The sequence below is a fragment of the Sceloporus occidentalis genome, unplaced genomic scaffold, assembly GCF_023333645.1.
Source record: "Sceloporus occidentalis isolate IW3139 unplaced genomic scaffold, rSceOcc1.0.p SCAF_4, whole genome shotgun sequence".
Lineage (NCBI taxonomy): Eukaryota > Metazoa > Chordata > Lepidosauria > Squamata > Phrynosomatidae > Sceloporus > Sceloporus occidentalis.
In genome coordinates, this window is record NW_028316984.1 from 40,361,865 (window position 1) to 40,377,122 (window position 15,258).

The following is a 15,258-nucleotide window of genomic DNA, read 5'->3' on the forward strand; positions in this document are numbered from 1 at the left end:
ATAATAAAATATCACTAGCACATATTAAATCCACAACTTTATCTAAATCATGCATTTAAATTGTAGAAATAATCCATCACATGACAACTCCTAGCCCCCCCCCCCCCCCCAAGAAAGAATTTTTGAAGTGGTATTATGCCTGATTCATATATTATGCTGTATTGAAACCAAACACTCTAGTTACAGTCCACAAATTCTTGTACACAGTAATGTGCTGCTGTGCATAAAGATGTTGACAGAACTCTTCAGAGACATAAAAGGAGTAATAGCTTCCTATTGCACATCTACTATTTGGCACATCTTTGGAAGACCATAACAAAGATGCTATGCTGTTTCCTTGAATCAGATCCATGAAGTCAGACTCAGGACAAACCAGGAAAAATGATTTTTTTTTAACCAGCGTGAAATAAATTCTTCATTTAGTTTCTTGCTCATGCATATTTGAAGGCCTTCTATAACTAACATGTATCCACATCTCCTAACTAGATGGCCAATGGGAGTATGTACATGAAAACAGGAGGAGGAAATATGGATACAAAACTCAACTTCATTGTGTCCAAAAGATGGCCAATGTAGTCAATGCTGGATGTGCCAATTATATATTATTGAAGTATTTTTCAGCTGAAGAGTTGCTGGTACTTTTATACTACCTGATATAGACTTGCATCATATTGGTTGGTCTCAACTAATGTAGACCCACTGAATTCATTGGTAAATGGTGAGTCAACATGTACATAATAAATCCCATTGATTTAATGGGTCTACTCTAGTTGAGACTAAAACAAAGATTGAGGTCACAGAGTGATGAACCATTGGCTGACAAGATCTGTAATATATCTGATCCCACCCAGAACACAATAACTATCTCCATATACTGCCCTTCTCCGTATGTGAACCTGATCTGGGGGAGGGAAATGAATGAAATGGGATTCTTTGGATTGTTATTGAGACCTCTTAAGAAACTCCCGTTCTGTATTAGAGAAACACTGCCTCTCCTTTTGAGTCTGACCACATTGTGCCTGTCATTCTAACTACTCAGTTCTGTGATATCAGCAGCAGCAGAAGTGACATAAAATTCATCAGAGCAAATAGTAAGCCACCTGACATGGTAGGCCTACCATTAGGTGGAGTGATTATCAGTTGGTTAAGGGCGTGATAAGGCAGCTACACCACATGGCTCTATCAGTGGGAAGAGAGAAGTAGTCATCTTGGGCAGCTGACTTTAGGCACCATGAGCAGAGATGTGGTTTTTAGTTGCTTAGTTTATTGTTGCTGTTGCTATTATTATTATTATTATTATTATTATTATTATTATTATTATTATTCTCTCAAGGAGAAGTGGCTTATGGAATTTTCTGGTTTAGATGCAGTAGTGGCTAATAGCTCTGGGGCAGCTTCAGGCACTTGATGGGGTGCTGATAATTGTGGAACCTAGTGGCCATGTATCCTATTTACAGAGGCCAATTGTATTCGGTCAAAAGATCTATAGTAAGGTAGAAGGGCTTAGACATTCCCCATTTGTAGTTAGCACAAGGTTCATAACTATTAGTAATACTCTTTTAGTCCAATGCCAAAAAGCTTCAGGATGCAAAAGATCTTCATTAAGACAGAGAAGGTGGTGGTGGGGGGAATACTTGGCAGGGAAACTGCCAAAATGGACACTTCTGAGTTTTGCCCACTGGATAAAGAAAGGAGAGGGATGGCTTAGTGAGGTTTTGAGCATCAAGAAACAAGAAGATATACAGTATTTGGGATTTTTAGGCAAATAGTTGTACTAGGACTCCAGGAAACCAGGGTTCAAATCAGTCATGGAAATCCTCTGCACAGCCTTGGGGAAACTACACTTTCTCAAACTCCAAAGAAAGCAATGGCATATCTCTTCTGAACAAATCTCACCCAGAAAACCCTGCAATAGGTTTGTGTTACTGTCACAATAAGTTAGGAATGATTTCAAGGCAGACAACAACAACAACCTTATTCTCATGGCATGTTTGCACTTTCCTTTTGATGTTGAACAGCCATGATCTTGAAAAAGCAGCCATAAAATAGGGAATATACAACATATATTATTTAGTGCAATTATTCCTTCTGATAGCCATGTAGGCTATAACAGGATACAATTGTCTCAAAATTATATCATATTGGGTGCAGGTGGGGGTTGCAGGACTAGGTTAGTTCAGTCAGTCAGAATGCAGTGCCAACCATGTCAAACAGTGGCATCTGGAGAAGGAGTTTATATCTTAGTGGGGTGTTGAATCTGCTCTCAACTTTCAAGGTGCCATGCAATGAGGCATGAGGGACAGGACTCAGCACCCTTTCAATTTCAGACTAAACCCCAGAGCAGATTCACCACCCACTGACAATGTTGCTGATGCAGAGGTTGCAGAATCACTCTCTAAAGAGGCCCACAGACAGGAAAACAACTTATGGGACATTGAAGAAGAAAAAACATTCAATAAAGGAAGTCAAAACAGCCAAGGATCTTGGCATTTTTGTTCCACATGAGGTCTGAAAAACCATTTGACTAGAAGCATGGATGCCCTGAATGACTGGGAGCTTCTGTCATCAGCTGAAAGCTTTGGATGAAGGACAGTTTTTAAAAAATCTTTTAACAGCAACAACAACTACTGGCCAAGACGTAGCCTAGCAACAGTTGTTGAGGAGTTGCAAACCATTTAAACTCGTCCAAGATGTTCTATGTGGATCTACCTTTGAAAATGGTAAAGAAATATCAACCAGCTCCGAAGAGGGCAATTAAGATCCACTGGTGGGTCTGATCATGATTCATGTGGGAATCATGGGGGTCTCCAGATATTGTTGGGCTGCAATTTTTAGAAACACTAGATGGCACAGACAATGGTGAGGGATGTTGGCAGCTGCAGTCCAACAACACTTGGAGGACCACCCTTTGCCCATTCCTATTTAAAGCCAGCATATAATGTGAGTTGGAATGGACTTCATGGGCCATGGAGTCCAACCCCCTGCTCAATGCAGGATTTCCAGCTACAGCATCCCCAGAAGGTAGCTGTCCAACCTATTTCTGAAAGAGACCCTATCATCAGTCTAGGTAATTGGCTCCATTGCCAAACATTTCTTACCTCCAGGATGCCCCTTCTATCTAAATGCCTGAACAGACAGGCCAAAATAAAGCTGCTTTGGGTCACTTTGGAGGTATGCTGTTTAAATGACACACACATCTTAAGAGGCCAGAAGCTGCGCCAAAGCAGCGCTCCAGTCCTTAGGACTGGAGCGTGGCTTTGGCGTGGCTTCCAGCCTCTTAGGACACATGCAGCATTTAAACAGCATATCTCCAAAGTGAACCGAAGCAGCTTTATTTTGGCATGTCTGTTTGGGCCTTGAGATACCTCTTCAGATACAGCCACCAAATAAGGTGGATCTCATCACTGCTTATTTTAAAGGAGAAGTCCCACTTTCAAAGAAAAAATGTCACATTTTTTTGCTGCATTGCCAGCAAATTCATTAGCAGCACTGGCCCCTCATCTCCCAGATGTTGCTGTATATTTGATGCCATTTTATCACATTTGATGGGTTTTGTGTTGGCTTTATTATGTGTTGCCACTATGGTTTTATCTTGCTTTATTATCTGATTTGTTCTATGCTAATTTTTGTGACCTTGAATTTTACATTTTTAATTTGTATGCCACCCATAGAATGTTGGTTACTGAGCAGTTTTAAAATGCAGCAATTAATTAATTAATTCTCCTTGGTTTGGAACTGTAGCATATTGATTTAACTGGAAGCCTATTATTCTGCTAAAAATACAGAAATATCTATCCTAGAAAAAACATGTAAAGGTTTACAAGGTCAGGAAATGCAGATCCTTACATTCCTGTCTGTGCAATCCTGCTGGCACCGAAAAACACCTGACATCTCAGACAGTAATGGCAATATTATCTAAAACTTGAAGCCCACTTCAAGATCACTGTTAGGACATGCCATGGCATTGTAGGCTAGGAAGAGAATATGAATTGTAGGCAGATTGATTTTACTTTGTATATACATCAACTACTGAGGCATATACAGTATGCCTCTTCAGATCAAGGCATGGGGGTGTTTTTATATTTGCGGTAGAGCAAGTACAGTGCGCCTGCGCCATACGCGGGCGCGCCATACGCAGCCTTGAGCATATGCGCTCAAGCCGCAGGGCGCACGCAGGGCGGAAGGGGCGGTGCGTCCCATTCAATTGAATGGGTGCGCGCGCCCGTTGCGCCCCGCGCACGCCTGTGCCGCCGCACCGCGGCGCAAGAGCCCCATTGTTTCCAATGGGGCTCGAGCATAGGCGGAATTCGCCTTACGCAGAGGGATCCGGAACGGATCCCCCGCGTAAGGCAAGGATGGACTGTACTACAATTCTACTTGTTTCTGCACTTGTTCATTCTTAACATTGGGTGCATCTACAATGTAGAAATAATGCAGTTTGACACTACTTCAATTGCCAAGGTTCCATCCTACAGAATCCTGGGATTTGCCGTTTTGTGAGGCATCAGCACTCTTTGGTAGAAGGCTGAAGACCTTGTAAAATTACAAATCCCAGGATTCCAGAGGATGGAGCTAAAACACTTAAAGTGGTATCAAGCTGCATTACATCTACAGTACAGCTGCATCCACACCTACTATTCCTGCTACTACTATACAAAAACTACTATTGGCTAAAGCTGGTACTGTAATTTATTTTCTCTGTGCTGTTGAAACACCACTTCCAGCTTTCTGTATCTTTGTTGTAAACAAACCTATTTTCTCATTTCTGAGTTCAGTGCATATGTACTTTGTAAGACTGCTATCATCTGCTGCTTTGTTTAATGTCTAGGGAGGGAAAGGGAGAACAAGACAGAGGGGGGTTAGGGCAAAGTAAGAAAAGCAAAGGAGTTAATTTTTTGCTTTCCATGATGAACAGTGGAAGAAATTCCATAGCCACTTAAGAAGAGTCATGCACATGCCATGTGCAATCTTCTTATATAAGGTACTAATTTAGCCCTTTCGAAACAGGTGCACATATTGGAATTAGCTTCTAAGGCATCTGCAACTTTACTTCAGCCCACTCAGACAACAATGTTGCTTTCAAAATACAGAGAAGGGGAGGAGGAGAAGGACAATGATGAAGGCAATAACAACAACTATTACTAATTCTAGTACTACTAGTCATATAAAAGCTAAATTCTTCCTGGATTGCCTTCTGCTGCCTACATAATGATTCTTAACCCTCCATAAAACATAAAAGAGGGAAAGTATCTGATTCTCATAAAAACATCACCTATCTTGTCTAGCATTCTGTTCTCCAAGCAGATGTCCACGAAAAGCTAAGCAACAAGATGTAAGGACAACTGCTATTTCTGCTCCCTAACACAGTAAATTTTCTCCTAAAAGAGTTGTGCCAATCCTTTCTTCTGTTTGGTGGCCCTTTTTCTTCTGCATTGCAGGACAAGGCTATAGCAAGAGGTGGATTATGGGATCAGACTGGGATGTGACACAAATCCATAGACACAGAAGAGGGGAATAGCTCTATTTGTGCATCAAAAATGGCATCTTAGTATAAAGTTACTACCATATAAGCTACTGTACGTGCTTCATGTAGGATGCCTCTTATGTTTTGAAGTTGTCTGTCCTGTCTCTGTTATTGAAAGCACAGACATTTTTACTAGTGGTAACCTGCAGGCCACTAGTAATCTTTCAAATCCTAGAATCAGACTGTTACAATCCTGGCAAAGATATACAGCTAGCAGAATCTTTTGAATAGACATGCAAGCACATATACCCCAACATAGCCATTTATTAAAGAAAATGGATAGGACACTGGTAAGCCATATTCAGCAGTCCTGCTGTGCTGCATTTTTCAGGGATTTGGTAGCTTCTACTAAAGGCTCTGTTGTTCAGAGAGCCTGGGAGACAATATATTTTGAGATGTTATTAATACTCATCCAAAGAACTACCCAGCAAGGCTGAGTTATTTAGTGGTTTTTCTCCTGAGACACCATGCTGTTAATCAAATATAATATGAGAAGCTAAGCCATATTGGCAAGACAACTATTGTCTGGAGATCCAAATGCATATTTTTTTTTTTTTTTTTTTTGTAGGAGAGAAGGAAAAGCTGAGGAGAGGGAGGAGTGCAGAAAGGTAATACTCACAGAGCAGGAAAAAAAGAAAAGTCTGTGATTGAGTATATGGTCTGGTCGACAGATCCTCAGGTGTGACGGTGAGAAACTTGTTTGAAGTTTTATCTGAGTAGCCTGGGGCCAAGTGGTTGTTTCTGCTTCATTTGTCTGCAAAAAGGAAACAGTGACTTACTCTGAAAGATTGTTGTGAGCAAACAGTGCAGCTACAAGTACAGAGAAATAAATCTCATTGAAAACAATACACATGAGATGGCACAGACTAGACTTTTCCTCTGGGGGAGGCTTCCAATCACCACGAAGCAAAGTCAGCAAACTGTGGAGAATAGCTATCTGGGAAGCATTACCACATTACTTTTTTTTAAATCCTCCTCCTTAACACCCGAAAAATGAAAAGTGTTTGAAATATGTTCACTGAAAAATCAAGTAAAGGAAATGGCATAGCCTTGGTATTAAAAAAAGAAGATGACAACTCTGGTTGCATTTATACCCTTTATAGTGTGGAAGATGCTTTGAGCTTTGTGACAAAACAGCAGGCACCTTAACAAATCAAATCAATTATGCCCGTTGTCTCCATTGATGGATGGTTCATTGGTTTCAAAAAAGGTGCCTTCGGAAAGCATGTTGTGTATTATAATGCCTAATAATACAATGGTTTTCCCCCAAAGGTCTGTGGTAGATTCTCTCCCTCTCTTTCTCTCTGCATCCTAGCAATCAAGAATCATTGCCTGAATTGTTATCCCTGACAGATGGAATAAATTTGGGGCTTCCTCATATGAAGGCCAAAGCAAAGAAGAATTTGGTATAATTATTTACTGCCAAACAGATAAATCTAGGGATAATCTTCAGCTGCAACTCCTTTCTCAATTTGCTCCAAGATCTGCCCACTTTGTCCAAGAATTGTCTCTAAACTCCCCTCCCCATTCTCCTTTAAGGAAGCGTCTCTATATTTCAACAACCACTACATTTGAGTATGGGTTCATTTGCATCAGCTAGGCCAGAAAATTACATTTTAAATAAAAACTATAAACACCTTACAGGACTACCTGAGCACAGAATGTCCCAGGCTTTCTCCTTGACCTAATAATGCCTTAAACTGTTTCCTGAAAGATGGTATACAAATCTAATCCCAACCAAGTCTATAACAGAAAAATTCTATACAGTATCTGTCAAACTGCTGGCAGTTACTCACTGGATTTTAATTCCTACCAGTATGCCATTTCTCACCCTTTCTACTTCAAAATCATCACAGACCATTCTCATACCAACCTCTTCCACACTGCCAAGTCTTATATCCATCAATAAAACCTTTTCTCACTACAAGCCACAGAAGCTAATGTCTTCCACCCAATATTTGATTTTAATGGGAGAAAGCAATTCCTTCTCCATCCAGCTTTAACACAGAGCCCAGACTAGATTTCTGTAGATGTTTTTCTCTCACTCCTCCCAGCTCTGGCAGTTTCCCCCACAGATCGACTCTAAATTCCCCTGCTGATATTCCCTGTAAGGAAGTGCCTCTAATTTAATAACAGTCACTGATCTCCTACATTGCCTACTTAATTTCAACTGTGTAACTAAAGAACATCTCCTGGCCTGACCTCCCAAACCTACCTTAACAACTAGCAACAACACCAGGCTATGGAAGTCTGTTTGGCTGGTGATGTTTCCATTGCCTTCTCGCCAGCAAATAGTATGTGACAAGGAATTGTGACATGAGTCTTGCTCCTGATTGTCATAACCTCGTTCAATGTGGGATTGGCCTGAAAATGTCATCTTCCTGCACCCAGTTGCCAACTGAACAGACTTCCACCACTTGATGTGGCTGCTGTTAAGGTAGATTGGAGGGGGGCATTTACAATTATGGCAATAGTTCCACAATTGTGTATAGTCTTACTCAATACAGAGCAGTTATAGATTCATAACTCAAGGTTATGAATTCATAACTGCAATACAGAGGGCCAGCCAGCAAGTACAGTAGGTATGAAGGAAAAAAGACTGGAGAATTTGAGCATTAAAATGTATTTTCTGTGTGACTCCATCCACCATTCACAAGCAAGCAGCTTACCACACAGGATGGAGCACAGGTAATTCCCTGAAGTAGCAGGATGTATGTATTCAGCACTCAGAGTGGCACATGTAGTTCCTCACACTGAACTTAGGAACTGTGTGCCTACGCTAATAAGACTGGCAGTGCCATCTTCTTTAACAGTGATCATCACCTACATGAGCCAACACATAGTTAGACACACAATGGTAACATTGCAAAGGACAATCATTCCTCCTTGCCTTTATCTCTGAATTGTATTTAGAGTTCCCATGGCAATGACTAAGTCTAGTTGTATAATTTCATTTAGGATGAACAATTTTGTGGTTTTTCAAATGTTGCTGGATGATAGTTCTCGCCAGGGTTTATCATAGGCTTTCCTGGTTATACTGGCTGAAGAGAACTGGGATCCAACAACACCTGGAGGTCCCCAAGTTGTTTACCCTGGCTGAGTTCATGAAGGAAAGGAACAAACAGCAGTTTTTACGGGCTCCTCAAAAGCAAATACAGTTGGCCCCCCACATTTGTGGCATTGATTTTTGCAGATTTGATTATTCACAGATTTGATTAATATGATCTCTCTAAGAATCTCTAGGTCCTCCATTGCAACTCTGCCAGAAGGTGACCATACAGTCACACTGGAGCGCTTAAAGATGTCTAGAGAAAACACTTCTCTAGGCATCTGTAGGTCCTCCAGTGCAATTCTATGGTCAACTTCTGCTGGATGTTGGCCATAGAGTTGCATTGGAGGACCTAGAGAATCCTAGAAAGGTGTTCTCTGAGATTTTTCTAAATATTGTTTATATTATTTGGTTCCCCCCCTCATTTTATCAGAGGACCTGCTCCCCTATCCCCAGTGAATGGGGAGGGCCCAGTGTATATTAAAGGGAGACTTGGACCATTTGTCAGGCACTTTAAGAACAAATAAACAGATTCTCATCCGAAGTGTCACTGGCATGCCTCAGTGAAAACAAGAAAAAAAAACACCATATTCTAATCAGAAGCAACTGCATTCTCTTTAAAAGGCACAAGTCAATATGTGGCATGTGTACAGTGGAAAAATAATTGCACAAATTAAATGGTACTCAAGGAGGAAAAAAATCAAACAAAATAAGCCCCCAAACCATCCAGGCCTGAAGCCCACATCTGTAATGAAGGGAAGCAGAAGGGTAGCACTAGATATGCAAAATGTAATGCATCAATTTAATATTAGTTATGGGTTTGAATCCAGAGCAGCTGAGCCTTCACAAAACAAGACAAAATAAAAATAGAGGAAGGCAAAATTGATGAATACAGTTAACTCTTGATTAACCTCTCTGCAAAACAATGCTTCTAAAACCACTTGCATCTGAATGTGTCTGTGTGCTGCTGTTGCTGTTGTTGTGTGCCTTTGAGTAATTTCCAACTTATGAGGACCCTAAGGTAACCCTGTCACTGGATATTCTTGGCAAGATTTGCTGGGGGGGGGTTTGCCTTTGATTTCCTCTTAGACTGAGAGAGCATGACTTGCCCAAGGTCACCCAGCCGGTTTCGATGGAGTAGGGATTTGAGCCCTTGTCTCCAGAGTCATAGTCCAACACTCACACCACTACACCATGCTGGCTCTAAGCCTACAGCAAACAATATTCCTAGGCAGTCACCCAACCAAGCACCAATCAGGCGTGACCTTGCTTAGCATCCTAGATCCGACAAGAGCAGGAGCATTCAGGTTGGTATGGACCTAGATGTGTGTGTGTATGCTTAGTGAATGTCTCTATATCTGGCGGTTGTCTGCAACTTTTCACAGACAAAATGAGAAAACTCTAGTGAATGGTGAGTGGGTGAGATAAGGGACAGAGACAGGTAGGGGTGTAAAGAATGCTTGCATACTCAGACACCCCATTCAAAAAATGGTCAACCACAGTGATATTTTTCACATTTTCCTATTTTTTTGGTGAAAAAATGGTTTATGGAAAAAAACATGCTGAATTTTTGTGCAAAGCACAACACTTTTGTGCAGACAACACAAATAAAATACATTTTTCTGTACAAAACATTTTTTGTACAAATAAATCCAGAAAAGCAAGAAAAAAATCACTGAAAAAGACACATGAAATTTCATAAACTCACCTCATAGGAAGAACACATTTAAAATTCTTTATTCTTGTGAATGAGAATGAAAAAAGCAAATATCTCTATCCCTAGAATTTGGCAACCTTCTGGTGCGGCTAATGCCATTTGAAATGTCCCGTCAGCACAAAACAAGAACCAAGTGTTCATGCTGGCAGATTGCTTTAGATGACAAAAGCAGTGAGGCAAGAAATAAACTGTAAAATGCTTAGACATATACATGTGCTATATTTATATTTAGAGCCCTTAGGTCACATTTTACAGATGGTGAACCTGTGGTACAGCAAGAAGTTCTTCTTTCAAGATCAAGCAATAAATCCATGGCAGAGAAACCCTAAGCAGAAATTGCAACAGAGTAATAATACTGTGCACCTGATCATAAGGAGAGTGCTTTCCCCCATGTTACAACTGCAGCTTTCCCCTTACAGTGTATTTGACATTGAGGTAACAGGCTGCATCTCAGCAAATGAAAAACCCTAAGCAGAAATTACTATTATATAGTAATCATACACGTCAACTGTCTCAATTTGGCAGGGAGAGCCCTGATTAATCCTCAGTAGTCCCACCTGTTCAGCTGCTTTTAAAATGTCCCAATTTCTCTCTCCTCCTCCCAGTCTCCACCTTTCTCCCCAGCCCTACAACACAGAGCACATGCATGCTGCCATGTTCAAACACCATTCCGGTCTTACTTTTCTCATCTTCCTTCTACAAGTTTTTCCAAATTGGATCCTTTCCCCAACTCCCCTTTCTTGTCAAAGACAACTGATTCTTCACCTTCTTCCACCACCAGTATAGGTTGTGCTAAACTTTCCCTAGATTCTGGGTATTTGAACTGTAAGGTTGTGTCTTTGGATATTTGGATTAAGTACCTCTGGGCACATGCAGGATATCCGTCCGATTCCTGAATATCTGGAACTCTCCTTCCTTCCTTCCTTCCTTCCTTCCTTCCTTCCTTCCTTCTCAGAATCCAGGAACATACTCCCTCCAGATTTTAAGTATAAAAGCTGAGCCTTCCACAAGGTATCTGGTTCTTTCCCACCACAAAACAACAAACAAAAGCACTATTCCTCTTTCAGCAGCTCTGTTAACCAAATCTAGCAACTTACCATCACAGTGGAAGAAGGCACATTTTTCTTTAAATGTGGTCATGTGGCAAGAAATATTGGAAATCAGTACATCAACAGATAGAGACTATTCTCAACACAAAAACAGAGATGGAAACCCAATTTTTACTTATTAAGATTAACTGATGATGAGCTGGATAAAAATATGAAAGAATTTTATTTTATATTACAGCTGCAGCCCAAATTTTATATCCTCAGTATGGGAAAAACCTCTCTCCTGACCCTGGATAATTGGTTATTGAGTTTTTATGAAAAGGCAGAGATTGATAAACTGACTTGCCTTCTGAAAGGAGGTAAATTGGGAAATTTTAAAAACTAATGGGATATTGCAATGAGACGTATAAGTGATCTATGGGGAGATTTGGCGATAGTAGGGTTTATGGATTGAAGATATAGTTTATTGGAATCTGTAATACAGTATGTAGATATCTGCATCACATTTATGTTAGAATTTATGTTTAAATGTAACAGAAGAGATATGACACTTAAATCATGCAGAATAGCAAGAGTTGTTAGGGAAGAAGTTTAACAATTGGGTCAGAATGATTCAAATTATGATGTGTAATTCATGAGGATGATTGTTGACTTTTTGTTTCAAATGACATTGTAAAGTTAATAAAAATTACATTTAAAAAAGTCAGGCAGATGCATTTTATCAATACATTTAAATGCTGTGAAAGTCTGAACCTAATACATATCCCTCACCCGACTCATCTCCCACTCATGTAAAACCTTTTTCTTTTTTAAAATAGCTCAAGCTAGCTTTCCCTTAACCTCAGTGCCTAGGAAGAATCAGAGCAAATGAGGCAAGGGTAAAAGATCAAATCAGATTTTAGCACTGGGGCTTTGAAAAGGAAAATTCAGATGTTTGGGAGTAAGGTGTACATAGTGCGCAAAAATGCAATTCATTTTAAACATGCCACCAATTGGTTTAAAACAATATGTTGAATGTTACTTTCGTGACTTGATCTATAAATGTCTACCTATGTCATCAAGAATTACACCCCCCGCCTATTTTTTGGCTTCACTATAAATAAAGGAAAAGTAAGAATAAAAAACATTGAGGTTTTGATTTAATTCCAGCAGCTTTTTTTCCTGTGCTGCCTGCTCCCAGAGAACAGTGATATGAAAATAGAAAGCAAGAAAAAACAGCTATTTTAAATACCATTGAAACCAGGAGAGGGCTCTGAAAATTATGTGTGCTCCAACAGAAATGGGATAGTTGGAAGGTATGAGACCTGTTATTTTAATAAGATGCTGTGATGTGATTACTAAATGTTTCTTCCATAGCTGAATAGTATCTTATTTATACCTGACATCAGCTTTATATAAAAGTCTCCAGAAAAACAAAACCAAAAAAACACTTCCTGAAAGCTGTTCATAGGCTTGTCCTTAATCGATGATGGACTGCCAGTTCCAGTTTCTCCTATTTATGTCCAGAAGGAAACGGCTCTGGTTACACTATTTAGAATCGCCAGGAAGGGTAATGCTCTTTAACAGATGCAATGTCCTGCGGCAATGTTCTTTACATGCTGGATTTTGATAACCTTCATCTTAGATGGTGCACTTTGTGCAGATGGAGACAAAATGTCAGATAATCCAAACTTTAACAAAAGCAGTTCTGTGAAACCAATGGGACATGATACTTCTTTATATTTCCTCCCCCCAGCATCTTTTTTATCCTCCCCTCCGCCAGCATCAAAGATTACCAGCATCTTTTTCTTTATTTTTGGGGTGGCTTTCTAGGCATGGTTAGATTGCAACTCTCAACAGTCCTGGCCAGCAAAGCCAATGATAGGGAATGCTGGAAGCTGCAGTCCAACAACATCTGGAGGGCTGCAAATCCCCCATTGCCTCATCATATGAACAATCCTTATGACAATGCTATAAAGTAGACATATGGATTAGGATTACCTCCATATCACAGGTTCAGACTCTGGCTAACAAAAGGTGACTTGACTAAGGACACATAGGCCTGTTACAGACTGCCAAAATAAAGCTGCTTCGGGTCTCTTTGGAGGTATGCTATTTAAATGATGCATGGGTCCTAAGAGTCCGGAGGTCGCGCCAAAGCCACACTCCATTCCTAAGCACTGGAGTGCAGCTTTGGTGCAGCTTCCGGATTCTTAGGATGCATGCATCATTTAAACAGCACACCTCCAAAGAGACCTGAAGCAGCTTTATTTTGGCAGTCTGTAACAGGCCATAGTAAGTTCCTAGTGATGGTTTAAGTTGAACTTCTTGACTCACAAACCAGTCTCTAACCTTCAACTGCATGCCTGTTTATCTGAGAATAAACACCATTAAAGAAAACTGTACTTCTGAATAAGCATGTGTAGGATTTCTGCTAAACTAATCTAATTTGCTGAGAGGCAGCGTGGTGTAGTGGTTTGAGTGTTGGACTATGATTGTGGTGAACAGGGTTCAAATTTCTACTCAGCCATGGAAACCTGCTGGGTGACTTTGGTCAAGTCACACTCTCTCAGCCTTAGATGAAGGTAAGGGAACCCCTATCTGAAGAAAATCCCATGAGAGAGGTTTCACTTTAGGATTGCCATAAACTGGACACAACTTGAAGACCCACAGTAAAATCTTATTTGTTGTGTTTTTATTCTACACCTTGTTAGACTAGTTCAAGACAGTCTCTGTGGCTAACACCTTTCATCACCTCATAACAACCCTGTGAGGTAGGTTAGGCTAACAGGGAAGGACTGGCCCTAAACCATCCAGTCAGCTTTATATGTCTGAATGGGCATTTGAACCCAGGCCTCTCCAACTCAAATCTTTCAGACACTAGATTAGGGATTGATGGGCATTATGAATTATGTTTGAGTTAATTTAGAATAAGAATTTGATTTTCCCCCATAAATGGAATAGACAGCACTTTAGATTAAAAAATAAATAAATACAACCAAACGTGGGACAAACCACAACTGATAGAACCATCCATAAAGCCTTTGGAGAACTTCACTCTTAAAAGTCTGGTTTGAAACACTATGTATTCAACCATGTTAGTGCTGAGTCTGCCTCTTTTTTCTGACAGGCTCCTCTTTAAAAGTGATATGACAGCCAAATGGAATGCGCTTCTTTCTGTCCTAGAAACCATGGGGAATAAATGAAACTGTTGGATTGGCTGGTGAAAATAGGGGTGAATTTCATTACAGTTCATTCCTGATTAATTTACTAAAATTCACCAATGCCCTTATACTTAAGGTTTAAAATTTAAATGCAGGTCAAAAGGCAATGTATATACTCAACTATAAGTTAACTTCATGTATGAGTCAAGGACAGATTGTGGGGCCAAAATTATGGATTTTGAAATGACCCAAGTTGTCAGTAAAACTTAGGGGCATGCAACAAAGGATGTAAAGGATGCAGCAAAGGAAAACAATGGCAAAGAACTTACAAAATTCTGGAAGGCATAACTGTTTAAGCCCACACTAAAGGCTGGCATGGATGAAGAGGGAAGTACTACTGCTATGTTCCCTCCAAGGCATTCAAAAAGGCAAGAAGTGGCATCACAGTGGAGAGAGTAGAGAGGGGCAGTGCTTCTTTTAGGTTCTCCTGGGATGAACCTAGCTCTTGCCTTTTGTCACTCAACTTAGAGAAGGGGATGGTCCCCTCCCTTTTTTTATATGAGTTAAAAGTACAGTATTTGAATTGACCCATAGATAAGTCAACCCAAGTTTTTTCAGGTCAGTTTTTGGTCTAAAATTTCTAGACTTATACATGAGTATATACAGTCACTGATTTTCTTATCCCAGTGCCATGCCACATTAGCTGTATGGATTTTGGTCTAATAGAAATATGTGACACCAGTAAACACTTCATCTAGAATTGCAAACTAGTCTTC

The 15,258-nt window shown here is 40.2% G+C and overlaps 1 protein-coding gene across 5 annotated transcripts in view; it reads right to left on the reverse strand.

Annotated features, from left to right (window-relative positions):
• The window catches only part of B3GALT1 (beta-1,3-galactosyltransferase 1), a 426,145-nt gene that overhangs the window by 19,508 nt on the left and 391,379 nt on the right, over window positions 1-15,258 (reverse strand). For all 5 annotated transcript variants that reach the window (XM_089523298.1, XM_089523299.1, XM_089523297.1 and 2 more), the window contains one exon: window positions 6,144-6,278. The gene's annotated coding sequence lies outside the window, so the exon portion shown is untranslated. The remainder of the gene's footprint in view (window positions 1-6,143; window positions 6,279-15,258) is intronic.